Here is a 13527-nt window from a genome sequence, read left to right as displayed (position 1 = left end):
TGAGATTCTGGAAAGAGATCTACTCAAGAAGAGAGTCAATATCTGTGGTTTTCAAGCCATCTTTGAGAAAGTTTGAAAACAATGTTGCGGTTAATATGTTTTGATTGTGGGAGGCAACTTTTGGACTACACCTAAACCTCATGCGGCCACCGCACCACCCGCACTGGCAAAGAGGGAAACAGCATGGATGGGGAAAGTGTGTGGGCAGAGCAAGCAGTAGTAGTACATAAACTACACACGTCCTTTACTAAAGTGTATTCTGACTTTCATAAAGTTATTGTTGTAATCAAAGCTTTTAAAGAATGGATCTCTGCATGATGGGCCTGACCAGAGCACAGGTGGCCTGACAGAACACGCTTCAAAGTTGTCACTTTCAAAAGGGTGGCATTTTAACCCTGTCAGTCCAAAATGTCTAAAAGTTGGTACGCATGCCTTATTGCCAATGGGGAACAAAGAAGTCTCAAGAACCCATAATGTCGGCAGCATGGATATTTCTCTACAGTGACAATTTGTGAAGAATTTCAAAAAATGACTTCAAATCAGCCATTGATCCAATGGTATTGAAATGTTGTGTACATGTATGAAATACATGTCTGTGTCATGTCAATTTTGTAATGGTTTGCAATGCTGAGGAGGAACCCGCCATTGCTGCCTGCAGCTATATTTGGTGGTATTATTATGTTTTACCCATGGGAGTCAATGGCAGCCCCTAGACCAGTACCGTAAAAAGTTGTGAAATTTGGCATGTTGAAACTGCAGACCATTAGTAACTACCATACCAAACATGGGCCATGTGAGACAATAGGTGGCGCTACAGGCCACGCCCCAATATGTCAATTTTCAAATTGATGCCATTTGCAGGCCATAAGTCCCAAAATTCTGAAATTCATTACATATGCCTTATTTCTCATGAGGAATAAAAAAGCCTCAAGAAGCTATAACGGCCGCCATATTGAATTTGTCTGTACAATAAAGATTAAGGAAACGCGTTTTTTCCCTACTCCTCCTACATTTTTGGTCGAATTTTCTTCAAAATTGCCATAGATGATATCCAGACTGAGCCTCACAAAAGTTATCGTAGGGATTTCTGATTTTCAAAACCGTTTGTCCGGTAGAGCCAATCAAAATCTGCAACAAAGCAACCAAACAGGACGTTTGGTCAAATCTCAGCAAATCTTTGAGATATCAACACCAAACTTGGTATGTCACGTGGAAGACACTACAACATGTTACCATGTGCAAAGGCAACTTCATACCTCTAAAAATGATTGATATAAAGCAAATTGAATTTATTGCTAATGCTAAAATAATGCTTTACACATCCGCCGGCCAAAAAATGATACTCTGATTCAATCACTAGTTCATATGAAGACTATTGAGAATGTTGAGTACACAAATCTGAGAAAAAGTTGACTGTAACATGAAAACTCGATTTTTAGTGAATATTTGAAACATGCATGCTTGGCTAATTTCTAGGGCTGTTTCCCCAAATCCTCTCTCCCTTTGCTCCTGTGCGCGCGTGCTCCACATTCTCACACACAAGGGGCCAGAGCCCCTTGACACACGCGCGAGCTTGGTACACGCACAAGAAGACGACCATTTTATTTTATCGTTGGAGAACTCCTGCAGCCCTCAGAGATTTTCATTGTTACATTTGACAGTGAGTAATAAGATCCTACAATGGCAGTACAAAACATGTATTTTAGCGTTTGTATTCGTATGATAACTTGAAGACTTTTATACTGTCGTAAACAGGATAGCAGCTAATCTATCTACTGTAGGCTAGCTGAGCTAAGAATATCTCTTTGTACAGACAGTATTACAGGCTAGCAAGTCGTAAAATCTTTAACATTATACTTGCTTCTGTGAGACGCGTTTGAAATTTGTATACTGTGCGTGACTATGCGGTTGGGTTGTTCTATTTTTACATGTCATTGTTGATGTAATTTAAATTAGTACGGTGAGTTCCAAATGTGTCTTTCGATTAAACACTGCAGCGTGTATTACACAATGATCATTTGTGGTGCGGCTTTTATTCGAAGGCAACGTTTAATTAGTAAGACAGATTCAGTGAATTGTAGTTGCAGTGCGGCCATACACAAACAAATAGACAAGGTCAGATAAATGCCGAGCAAGCTATAACCCTTAAGGCTAGTTTTTGCTTTTGTGGACGGCGTTTCAAATTTATGTACTGTACCTACCTACGGTTGGGTTATTCTATCTTTAGCTACATGTCATTGTTGATGTAATTTTGTTTGTTCGTTCCAAGTTTTTCTGACGGTCTTCACATTGTAAGTTATTCTTTTTGAAACTGTAGCTAGGTAGCCTAGTTTGCTGCACAGTTAGAGCTACCTAGCATAAGCAAGTAGCAATGGTACCTTGGTTGTTTTGCTTGCTAGCTTTGTTTGGGTTCATGGTTTGATCGTTTAGGAGTTCCATTGAAAGCCTATAGACCTACAATACGTTTGTAATCGGCATTTTGTACCATGCTGCACGATTTCCTATCTCTTGATAACATTTTATATTTGTATCAATTTTATACACTAAATTGCCAAAGTATTCGCTCGGTTGCCTTTACACGCTCATGAACGTGAGTGACATCTCATTCTTAAACCATAGGATATGATGTCGGACCACCCTTTGTAGCTATAATAGTTTCAACTCGTCTAGGAAGGCTTTCCACAAGGTTTAAGAGGTTTATGGAAATGTTTTACCATTCTTCCAGAAGTGCATTTGTGAGGTCCAACATTGATGTGGAACAAGAAGGTTTGGCTCGCAGTCCCTGCTCTAATTCATCCCAAAGGTGTTGTATTGGGTTGAGGTCAGGACTGTGTGCAGGCCACTCAAGTTCGTCCACACCAATCTCGCTCATCCATGTGTTTATGGGCCTTGCTTTGTGCACTGTTGCACAGTCATGTTAGAACAGGAAGGGGCCATCTCCAAACTGTTCCCACAAAGTTTGGAGCATGAAATTGTCAAAATGTTGGTGAATTATTGCATTTCAGGAAATTAACTTATGGGTAGGAAATATTTAATGGATTGGGCTCGGCGGGGTATTTTGTCATCCATCCATTCCTACTCCATGCTCTTGATTATGTAATTGACCTACAGGTACATCTTCTAGGCTATGTTTATTTGTTTTAATTTTCTAATGTGAGTCAGTGGCTTGGCAGTATTTTAACAGTAAGGTTTGGTTATTTGTGTTAAACTGTGATGATTCTTTTGGTGAAACATGAATTTAAAGTAAAAACCATTTGCAAGATAAATTGTTCTCAATTGGTCTTAATTTGTATTTATAGTCGAGTCCGTTTCTCTGTTTACATTTTACAGACTTACATTTGAATGTAGACAGTGTAAATTGAATAAAGGTAAATAATGGATGTCTAAATATTTTTTTTAAGTACAGAGATTGGTGTTTTGAGAATCCTAACCATTTCAATATTTTCTTAAAGGTCTGTATACTACAACTGTTGAGTATGAAGTTATGATAATGTAAGACTATGAAATTGTTAAGCAGTAGTGTGGTATGTTACATTTCATAGTTTTTGATGGTTTTTCTATGTGTTTTTTAGATGCCATGTTCCAGCAAGAGATCCAGGGACCAAGGATCCACTGTTGAGGTTAGACTTCCTTGTGGGAAAAAATGCTAAACCAGTGTGTTTAAGTGATAAGATTAATTGAGAAAAATGAATGTGAATGAGCATTTTTAACAATGTCTTTGTTACGGACCCATGTTTAAAATGTCCTAATTCAGTCTGTATAGTTGTGGTTGTGTGTTTTTTCTTTTCTCCCTTCTTTCTTTCTATTCGCTGCATGCAGGTATGGTCTAGTCAGCGTTTGTTGGCGGTTGGCTATCAGTCTCCCTATCTCGTGATTGGCAATCAGCTGCGCACTTCCAATCAGCGGTTTAGTTGTCAACATAAAATTACCACACTGGTCAGAGATTGCTTTTTGCTTTGGAAAGTTGCTTGTTTAGAGAGTTGTCAAGTCAGAGAGACTTCTTGTTGAAATCATTGTAAATGTTGTTATTATTTTGTTAGAATGGTTTGCTTCATAGTGAACCCTTTTAATAGAGCAGTTAGTGGTGCAGCGTTTATTCGAGGGTGGCGTTCATTCAAGGGCAACGTTTAATTGGTAAGAGAGATTCAGTGAATTGTAGCTGCAGTGCAGCCATAGACAAACACAGAATAGACAAGGAAGTCAAACAAAAGCCCAGTGTAAAATGTATGCCGCGCGTGTCTCTACTTTGTGTACAAATCTGACGCAGCATGCCGTAACATTCTTACAGCTTTCAAACAGAAACCTGTGCAGAAAGCACTCACCACCAGCAACAGATCTATAGCACGCAAACTTGGTGTTGATGAAAAGCACATTCAGGAATGGTTAAGTCAGCTACCTCGCCATATTGTATACAATATGTATAACTATCTATAGGCCTGAATGCAATTGTCGCAATTGCATTATAATAATGTATAATTTTTTTTCAAGCAATGTCTTAATTTAGAATTATATAATTGTATTCAGAATTATTACGTGACTTTATTTTGAAGGCCTTTTGGGACGCTCATGAGTGAGAGAGTCGACAACAGCAAGCGAAGCACAGACAATTTAAAGCTCTGATAAAAGTTTCAAGTTTATTATCATATACTCATAAACAGCATTTATAAGTAATGAAATTCTTTGTGCTCAATGTCCGTTCAACTTGCAGAATAAAAAAATTTAATACTAAAGAATGGAGAAAAAGGGTAGAAAAAATAAGAAAAATTGTAGTGCAAAAAGATATTTCAAGGACAGTTCAGCATCCTGATGGCATGTGTGAGAAAACTATCCCTGTATCTGCTGGTACAGGACCTTATACTCTTGTATCGCCTTCCAGAAGGCAGGAGGGAGAAAAGACTGTGGCAGGGATGACTAGGGTCAGAAATGATCCACTTGGCCTTTCTCCTGCACCGCTGGCTGTAAAGGTCCTGAATGGATGGTAATGCAGTCCTTGTAATACGCTGTGCAGATTTGACCACTCTTTGTAGTGTCTTCCTGTCCTGGGCAGTGCTGTTGCCAAACCATGTTGTAATGCCACCAGTCAGTATGCTCTCAATGGTGCACCGGTAAAAATTGGTCAGTATAGTGCAGTCCATGCCAAATTTCCACAGTCGCCGCTGAAAAAAGAGCCTCTGTTTCGCTGTCCTTGTAACCACACCAATATGGTGTCCAGCTCAGATCCTCACTGATGTTGATACCAAAAAATCTGAAACTTTTGACTCTCCACAGCTGTGCCCGCGATGTGAATGGGTGCATGTTCTCCCTGCAGCCGCCAGTAGTCCACTATCAACTCCTTGGTTTTTGCTACATTAAGCAACAGGCTGTTATGCTGACACCAGGATGTCATTGTTGCCAACTCTGCTCTGTAGGCAGACTCATCACCATTCTTGATGCAGCCGATAATGGTGGTGTCATCAGCAAACATAATGATAGTGTTGGACCTTTTTGTGGCTGCACAACCATAGGTGAACAGAGAGTACAACAGTGGGCTTAACACACAACTCTGTGGGGCACCAGTGCTGAGTATTAGACTGGTGGGGTGATGTTACCTAGCCGTACTGCCTGTGTCCTGTCCAGCTGCACATGGAAGGACTGATGTTCGGTCCTGTAGTTTTATGATGAGCCTGGATGGTACTATGGTGTTGAAAACGGAGCTGAAGTCGATGAAGAGCATCCGCACGTATATATTGTTCTGATCCAAGTGAAAGAGAGCAGTGTTCAAGGCCAAAGCTACAACATCATCTGTAGACCTGTTCGGCCTATATGCAAACTGGAGTGGGTCTAATGCAGGTGACAGGCAGGATGTAATGTGGTCTTTGACTAAAGTCTCAAAGCATTTAATCACAACAGGGCAACAGGGCGGTAATCATTGAGACAGCTCACTGATGGTTTCTTAGAGACTGGGATGATGGTGGCCCCCTTGAACCTATTGGGGACGACAGACTGCGACAGGGAGAGGTTAAAGATGTCAGTGAACACCTCTGCCAGTTCAGGAGCACAGGCCTTGAGAACACAGCCAGGGATGTTGTCAGGTCCTGGAGCTTTATGCACATTCACTCTAAGTGATAAGTTTAAGGTTGTTATAGAGGTTGTTAGCAATCTAAGGAAACCTCTATTCCCTTGTGTAGGCTACAGCATGCAGCCAACAAAGTATGTTGTTTTGTGTCTGTATTTGACTTTGGTGAATGTTATTTACATGCTGCGCATGTCATTGCATGTTCATATTAAGCTAATGTGGTCTTTATTTTCTCATTACAGCGTGAGTTTAGTTTTAATGGTGGATTTGGAGAAAAAGCTTCAAATAAATCTGTAGCAAGAAAGACACTTGTGCCTGCCAGTGTTTCATGGGATAATAGTATGCTACACTTGTAAATTACTTGTGTAATAAATACTGTGTTTTAACCAATTAAATAACCGTTTTCTGATTTTTTGGGGGAGGCGTTTAATCGAAGGTGCCATTTATTACACAATGTTCATTTTTGGTGCAGCGTTTATTCAAGGTCAACGTTTAATCAAAGAAAAACTGTAGTTTTCTTCCCAGCATGGGAAGGCCAAAGGATGTTTACAATTGTAGTAGGCCATTGATATGTTTTAAAAGTTCAGGGATGTAATTTGTTGGATAAGAAGCCCCCATCCCCCACTCCAGAGACAATTGATGACAGAGAGGTGCTAACATTAAGTTAAACATAGTCATGCGTTAAAGAGTAGAGTAAAAAATAGAGACAAAATGTGTACATGGATGTTGAAACTCAGTGCTCTGAGTTTGTGCATGTCAGTTTAGACAAACGTAGCCTTTTCAACCTCTAGGTTTAATTCTCTCTTTTATACATTTAAAGTTGGATTTGACATTTAACAGACATTTAATCATTTAGCAAGTTGTTTGACTCAAAAACCATAACGAAGTACATATGGTGTAAAAAATCTGCAGTCAAATTTGGCGAAATTGCTAGCTTGGATGTTATCTTTACATATAGATGGGTTGGTGGTTACAAACAATGAGGATGCGCACGCAGCTTCAAGGCAGAACAATGCCTACCATTTCACCTCTAGTTTATATGTTCCCACCCCCCCCCCTTCTGAATAAAGTTAGATAGATCTGATTTGTTGATATCTGTTGCTATGAAAACCATTTTAGCCAAGCTAACTAACATTGTTTTTAGCTAGCTGACATTACCATTCAATCACTAACAAAACACGAATAGAAATACTTTGCTAACAGTCCTCACGTGTAATCAAAAGCTTGTAGTGAGATCACATGCATGACCCCCCGAGACAAGCTTTCATGTTTGCATCGCTAGCATCTCGTCATATTACACAGCCGGAAGACAGCTAGATAATAAATATTGTAGCGTCAGCGCCCTTGGGTACCCAGCATGCAGTGCACACCAAAAACGCAAATAGCTGTGGAAACGCAAATAGCTTGGTTACAACAGCTGTGCAAGGGATTTCAGTTGTTGTGTTCGTTCACTTAAATGTGTGTAATGTTATTGTTTTTTACTTAAGATAATACTGTTGGTCACCCTGATTGTGCATGTTGTGTAGTTTAATGGGATCAGAGAGTCTGACCATGACAAAGTATTGTTAAGCTGCTGTACCATCACAAGGTACACTTGCTAACAGCTGGACATTAGCTATACCTTGCTCCAGTTCCCTACATGACTCTTGACAGTTGTTTGACTGAGACTCTAGAGAGAGCTCAATTCAGGTAGAGTTCTAATAGCCATGGTCTTCTAACCAGTTTCAGTTTTGAAAACAGTGTGACTGTGTATGGTATGTTTTTTGGGCTACTTCTAATACTCATACGGCTGCCGCATTTATGCCTTGGCATGACCTGCGCTGGGATAGAGGGAAACCGCATGGATGGGGAAAGTGTGTGGGCAGAGCAAGCAGTAGTAGTACATAACCTACACACTTCCTTTAGTGATGTGTATCCTCACTTTCATAAAGTTATTGTTGTAATCAAAGCTTTTAACCCTTGTGCTGCCTTCGGGTCACATGACCCAAAGGTTCATAACGAACCATCGTTGTGTTTACCCAATTTTACCCAATACAAAAACAAATAAAAATAATTTTCTTTTAACCATCGCAATGTGGGGGGTCTGAGACAGCCCAACGGTTAAAAGAAAATGATTCACTTTGTTTTGGTATGCGGTAAAGTTGTCGCAATACGACGGTGGGTCACAATGACTGATGGGTCAGAATGACCCGAAGATAACACAAGGGTTAAAGAATGGATCTCTGCATGATGGGCCTGACCAGAGCACAGGTGGCCTGACAGAACACGCTTCAAAGTTGTCACTTTCAAAAGGGTGGCATTTTAACCCTGTCAGTCCAAAATGTCTAAAAGTTGGTACGCATGCCTTATTGCCAATGGGGAACAAAGAAGTCTCAAGAACCCATAATGTCGGCAGCATGGATATTTCTCGACAGTGACAATTTGTGAAGAATTTCAAAAAATGACTTCAAATCAGCCATTGATCCAATTGTCTTGAAATGTTGTGTACATGTATGAAATACATGTCTGTGTCATGTCAATTTTGTAATGGTTTGCAATGCTGAGGAGGAACCCGCCATTGCTGCCTGCAGCTATATTTATTATTATTCTAGTTCCATGGGAGTCAATGGCAGCCCCTAGAACCCTTGGATAACTTTTTGTTAAACTTGGCACACTCATTAAGGACAGTTCCTTCTATACCTACACCAAGTTTCATGTATCCCATTAGACCACTCTAGCGCCACCAATGGGTCAAAGTTGGACTTGTGTTTACACACGCAACTTTTGAACCGTATGACTGATTTTCAAAAATTAGGTACCATTGGATTCCCTGGATCAAGACGAGTTCAACGCACCCTATGACGTCAATTTCCGGTTATATAGATTTTTCGCCATTTCCGGTTTTATCAAAAACCTTTCAAAGCCTACTCCTCCTACAATTTTTGTCAGATCTTCTTTAAAATTACCAATGATGATCTTCAGACCAAGCCTCACAAAAGTTATCGAAAAGAATTTTGATTCTCACAACCGTTTGTTCGGTACAGCCAATCAAATTCAGCAGAAAAGCCGCCAAACAAGAAGTGAAGTCATATCTCAGCAAATCTTTGAGATATCAACACCAAACATGGTATGATAACTCGGAACCCTCTTCTGAGGATGTCTACACAATTTGGTGTCATGTGATCACTGGGCGTGGCCGCAGGAAGCAAAAATGTGTTTTGGCCAATAACTATTGATTTGTTTGTCTTTATTAAGTGATTCCTTTGTCTCATGATATCTTGGGACATCCCGTGTGTGACACATGATAACTTGTGATAAAAGCCGAATTGATGCGGCCGCCATTTTGAATTCATTGAAAAACTTTTTTCTCTACTCCTCCTACAATTTTTGTCATATCTTCTTCAAAATTACCAGAGATGATCTTCAGACCAAGCCTCACAAAACTTATCCCATGGCGTTTTGACTTTCTAAACTGTTTGGCCGGTACAGCCCATCAAAATCAGCAACAAAGCAACCAAACAGGAAGTTGGGTCAAATCTCAGCAAATCTTTGAGATATCAACACCAAACTTGGTATGTCACAAGGAATACACTACATGATGTTACCATGTGCAAAGGCAACTTCATATCTCAAAAAATGGTTGATATAAAGCAAATCGAATTTATCGCTAACGCTAAAATAATACTTTACAAATCCGCCAGTCAAAAACTGATACTCTGATTCAATCACAAGTTCATATGAAGACTCTTGAGAATGTTTAGTACACAAATCTGAGAAAAAAGTTGACTGTGAGATGAAAAGTCGATTTGTGGTGAATATTTGAAACATGAATGCTTGGCTAATTGCTAATGAAATTTCCAATGTAATGTCTCCCTCTGCTCCTCAGCGCGCGCGCTCCACATTCTCACACACTCAGCCTTTCCCTTGACACACGCGGAAGCTTGGCGAGACGCATACACAACATTTCAGGCAATTGTGGGCTGACTAAGCCCCCACTCATTCCTTGGCTTGAAGTGAAGGCCCTTGTGGATCTTGATGGTATTGCATTTCCGATTGTGTGCAATGGTAAAAAGTTCTCAAAATCCTGAAACATTGATAGTATAGGCCAAGAGTAACTACCACACCACAAATGGCCCAATATCACCCACAGGTGACGCTACAGGCCACGCCCTGATACACAAAGATACAAGGCTTTCTGGAATGGGTAGGCTCACCAAGCCCCCTCCTTTCATTCCTTGGCTTGAGATAAAAGCCCTTGTGGATCTTGATGGTATTGCATTTCAGATTTGGTATCCCATTGGTAAGTATACAGCATGGATTTTTCTATACAGTGACAATTTGTGAAGAATATACATTTTTCAATGGTTCACAATGTTAGGAGGAATCCGCCATTGCTGCTTGCAGCTATATTTATTATTATTATTATACATCTGCCATGGGAGTCTATGGCAGCCCCTAGAACCGTATTGTCAGAAGTTGTGAAACTTGGCACACTCTTTGGGACCAGTCCCCTCATCAATTTCACCAAGTTTCATGTCTCCCATTCCAACCATCTAGCACCACCAATGGGTCAAAGTTGAAGGTGTGTTTACACACATTACTTTTGAACCATATGCCTCATTTTCCAAAATGAGGTATTGTTGTATTCCCTGGATCAAGACGAGTCCAACGCACTCTATGACGTCATACCCAGTTATATATATTCTCCGCCATTTTGAATGTTAAGGAAAAGCGTTTTTTCGCTACTCCTCCTACAATTCTTGTCGAATCTTCTTCAAAATTGCCACAGATGATCTTCAGACCAAGCCTCACAAAAGTTATCTTTGATTTTCGCAACCGTTTGTTAGTTACAGCCAATCAAATTGATGTGGCTGAATTGATGTGGCCGCCATTTTGAATATAACGTTTTTTCGCTACCTCTCCTATAAGGTTTGTCCAATCTTCACCAAATTTGGCACAGATCATCTTCAGACCAAGCCTCACAAAAGACATCACATGTTTTTTGATTATCTAAACCTTTTGACTGGAACAGCCAATCAAAGTCGTCAACCAAGCCACCATAAAAGAAGTGAGGTCATATCTCAGCACCTCTTTACTGCATTGACACCAAATTTGGTATAAGGACTAGGGACCCTGTTCTAAAGAGGTCCAAAATAGGTCATGCCATTTCACCCCTCTAGGTGGCGCTGCAATAAGCAAAAATTTGGCACCATTTATCTTCAGATCAAGCCTCACAAAAGACATCACATGTTTTTTTGATTTTCTACACTTTTGACTGGAACAGCCAATCAAAGTCGTCAACCAAGCCACCATAAAAGAAGTGAGGTCATATCTCAGCACCTCTTTACTGCATTGACACCAAATTTGGTGTAAGGACTAGGGACTCTGCTCTAAAGAGGTCCAAAATAGGTCATGCCATTTCACCTCTAGGTGGCGCTGCAATAAGCAAAAATTTGGCACCATTTATCTTCAGATCAAGCCTCACAAAAGACATCACATGTTTTTTTTGATTTTCTACACTTTTGACTGGAACGGCCAGTCAAAGTCGTCAACCAAGCCACCATAAAAGAAGTGAGGTCATATCTCAGCACCTCTTTACTGCATTGACACCAAATTTGGTGTAAGGACTAGGGACTCTGCTCTAAAGAGGTCCAAAATAGGTCATGCCATTTCACCTCTAGGTGGCGCTGCAATAAGCAAAAATTTGCCTCACAAACCTTTTCACATTCCGGTAAAGCTGTTCAAAGTCGGCGATGAAGATCATATCTCAGGAAATATTCGCTGAATTGACAACAAACTTGGTACAGGTGCTCGGGACCCTGTTTCAAAGAGGTCCACAAAAGGTTGTGTCATCTAACCTCTAGGGGGCGATCCCGTGTCTGACACATTAAATTGTGATACCAGCTGAATTGATGTGGCCGCCATTTTGAATGAATGAATAAAACGTTTTTGGTGAATACCAAATATTCACCTAATTTGGCACAGATTATCTTCAGACCACAATCACCTTGACATGTCAAAATAGAACTGAATTACAGCTGTTTAAACTTCTGACAAATCTGACAACCGCTTGCCACAGGAAAAATTCCTTATATTTTTACGCAGTCACTGAAATCTAATTTCCAGCACTGAGAATAGCTCACTAGGATAAATTGGTGTCCTGGCAACGTCAATGTCAGAGGTTCAAATCCAGCCAAAGCTGACAAGCTTGTCATGTCTCTGATTCTCTGTTTAGCGAGACTATAAGCCACTGCAAAGGAAACCAGGTACACCGCAGTCGCTAGATGTCGAAAGTTTCTTCTGGTTTATCTGACCTGCTTGGCCACCACATTGCTGCTTGCAGCTATATTTTACCTTATTTTCTTCCTTATTTTCTTTCTTCTTTTTGTGATCCACAAAAAAACTGTCAAAAGTAACACACAACATTCGAGTTAGAGGTTGTTTTTTTACCATCTGATGATATAATGTGTTCCAGTTGGCGAGTGTAAGCTGTCTTGTGTCTACCTCTTGTTGAGATACTGTATACTGACCCTGAGCTGGCTGGAGATGAGAGACTGAGCTGGCTGGAGATGGGGAACTTAGCTGACTGAAGATGGGACTGAGCTAACGAGATGGGAGACATAACTGGCTGAAGATGGGAGACTGAGCTGGTAGGAGATGGGTTGGTGAATTTGCACAATGTGCCCTGATTTAAACAGATGCACAATTTTCGCAGTTTACACAAAGGCACATGTCTGTACATGGTAGTTCCTGTTGCTTGCATGTGCATCTTCCTTGCACACAGTGTGTTTTCTTGCAAGAGCAGTGAACAAGTTCCAGATTGCTGTCTGGTGCTGGAGGTAATGTCATCCAGTCCAGTTCAAAGGAGTCTCCTATCTTCCAGCCATGGTTTATAGGTGGCATTGGGTATAGGTGCACTTGCCTTCACAAATGCAAATGAAATTTCCACTCAAAATGCTGACAAAAGTTTGATTAAAGATCCTGTAAAGTGGAATTGAAAACAAGTTTTAAGTTCACCACACCACAGAATAATGTGTTATTAACTACCCATCCAAATTCGACATCTGTGTCAACACTTTTGATGACTATATGTCTACTGTAATGTGCTGCATGTGCACAATGTAACAAGTCGTGTGTCTGCTTCTTCCTGTATTGTAAAAAGTCCTGTCATTGCTGAGACCTCCAGGTCTGTTCCATTCATCCGTAAAGCATGATACTCTTCTCCATGTCCTACAATCACCGTGAGATCCTTGATCAGATTCCTCCCTGACTTGCACCATCTCTCAAAAAAGAACTGTAACAGATTTTCTTTATTCTCTCCACATGTCAAAAACTTTGACCACTGCTTTGGGGTCTTCTGGTCATCAGAATATATGGTGAGGTGCGCGAATGGACAGAGCGGCCAGAAAACTGTTGTTCCGCTGCGAGGGCCAGCCCGACGTGCACGAATACAGCTGTACAAATGCAAATGAAATTTCCACTCAAAATGCTGA

This window comes from Osmerus eperlanus, chromosome 3, assembly GCF_963692335.1.
Source record: "Osmerus eperlanus chromosome 3, fOsmEpe2.1, whole genome shotgun sequence".
NCBI lineage: Eukaryota > Metazoa > Chordata > Actinopteri > Osmeriformes > Osmeridae > Osmerus > Osmerus eperlanus.
This window is presented reverse-complemented; position numbering follows the sequence as displayed.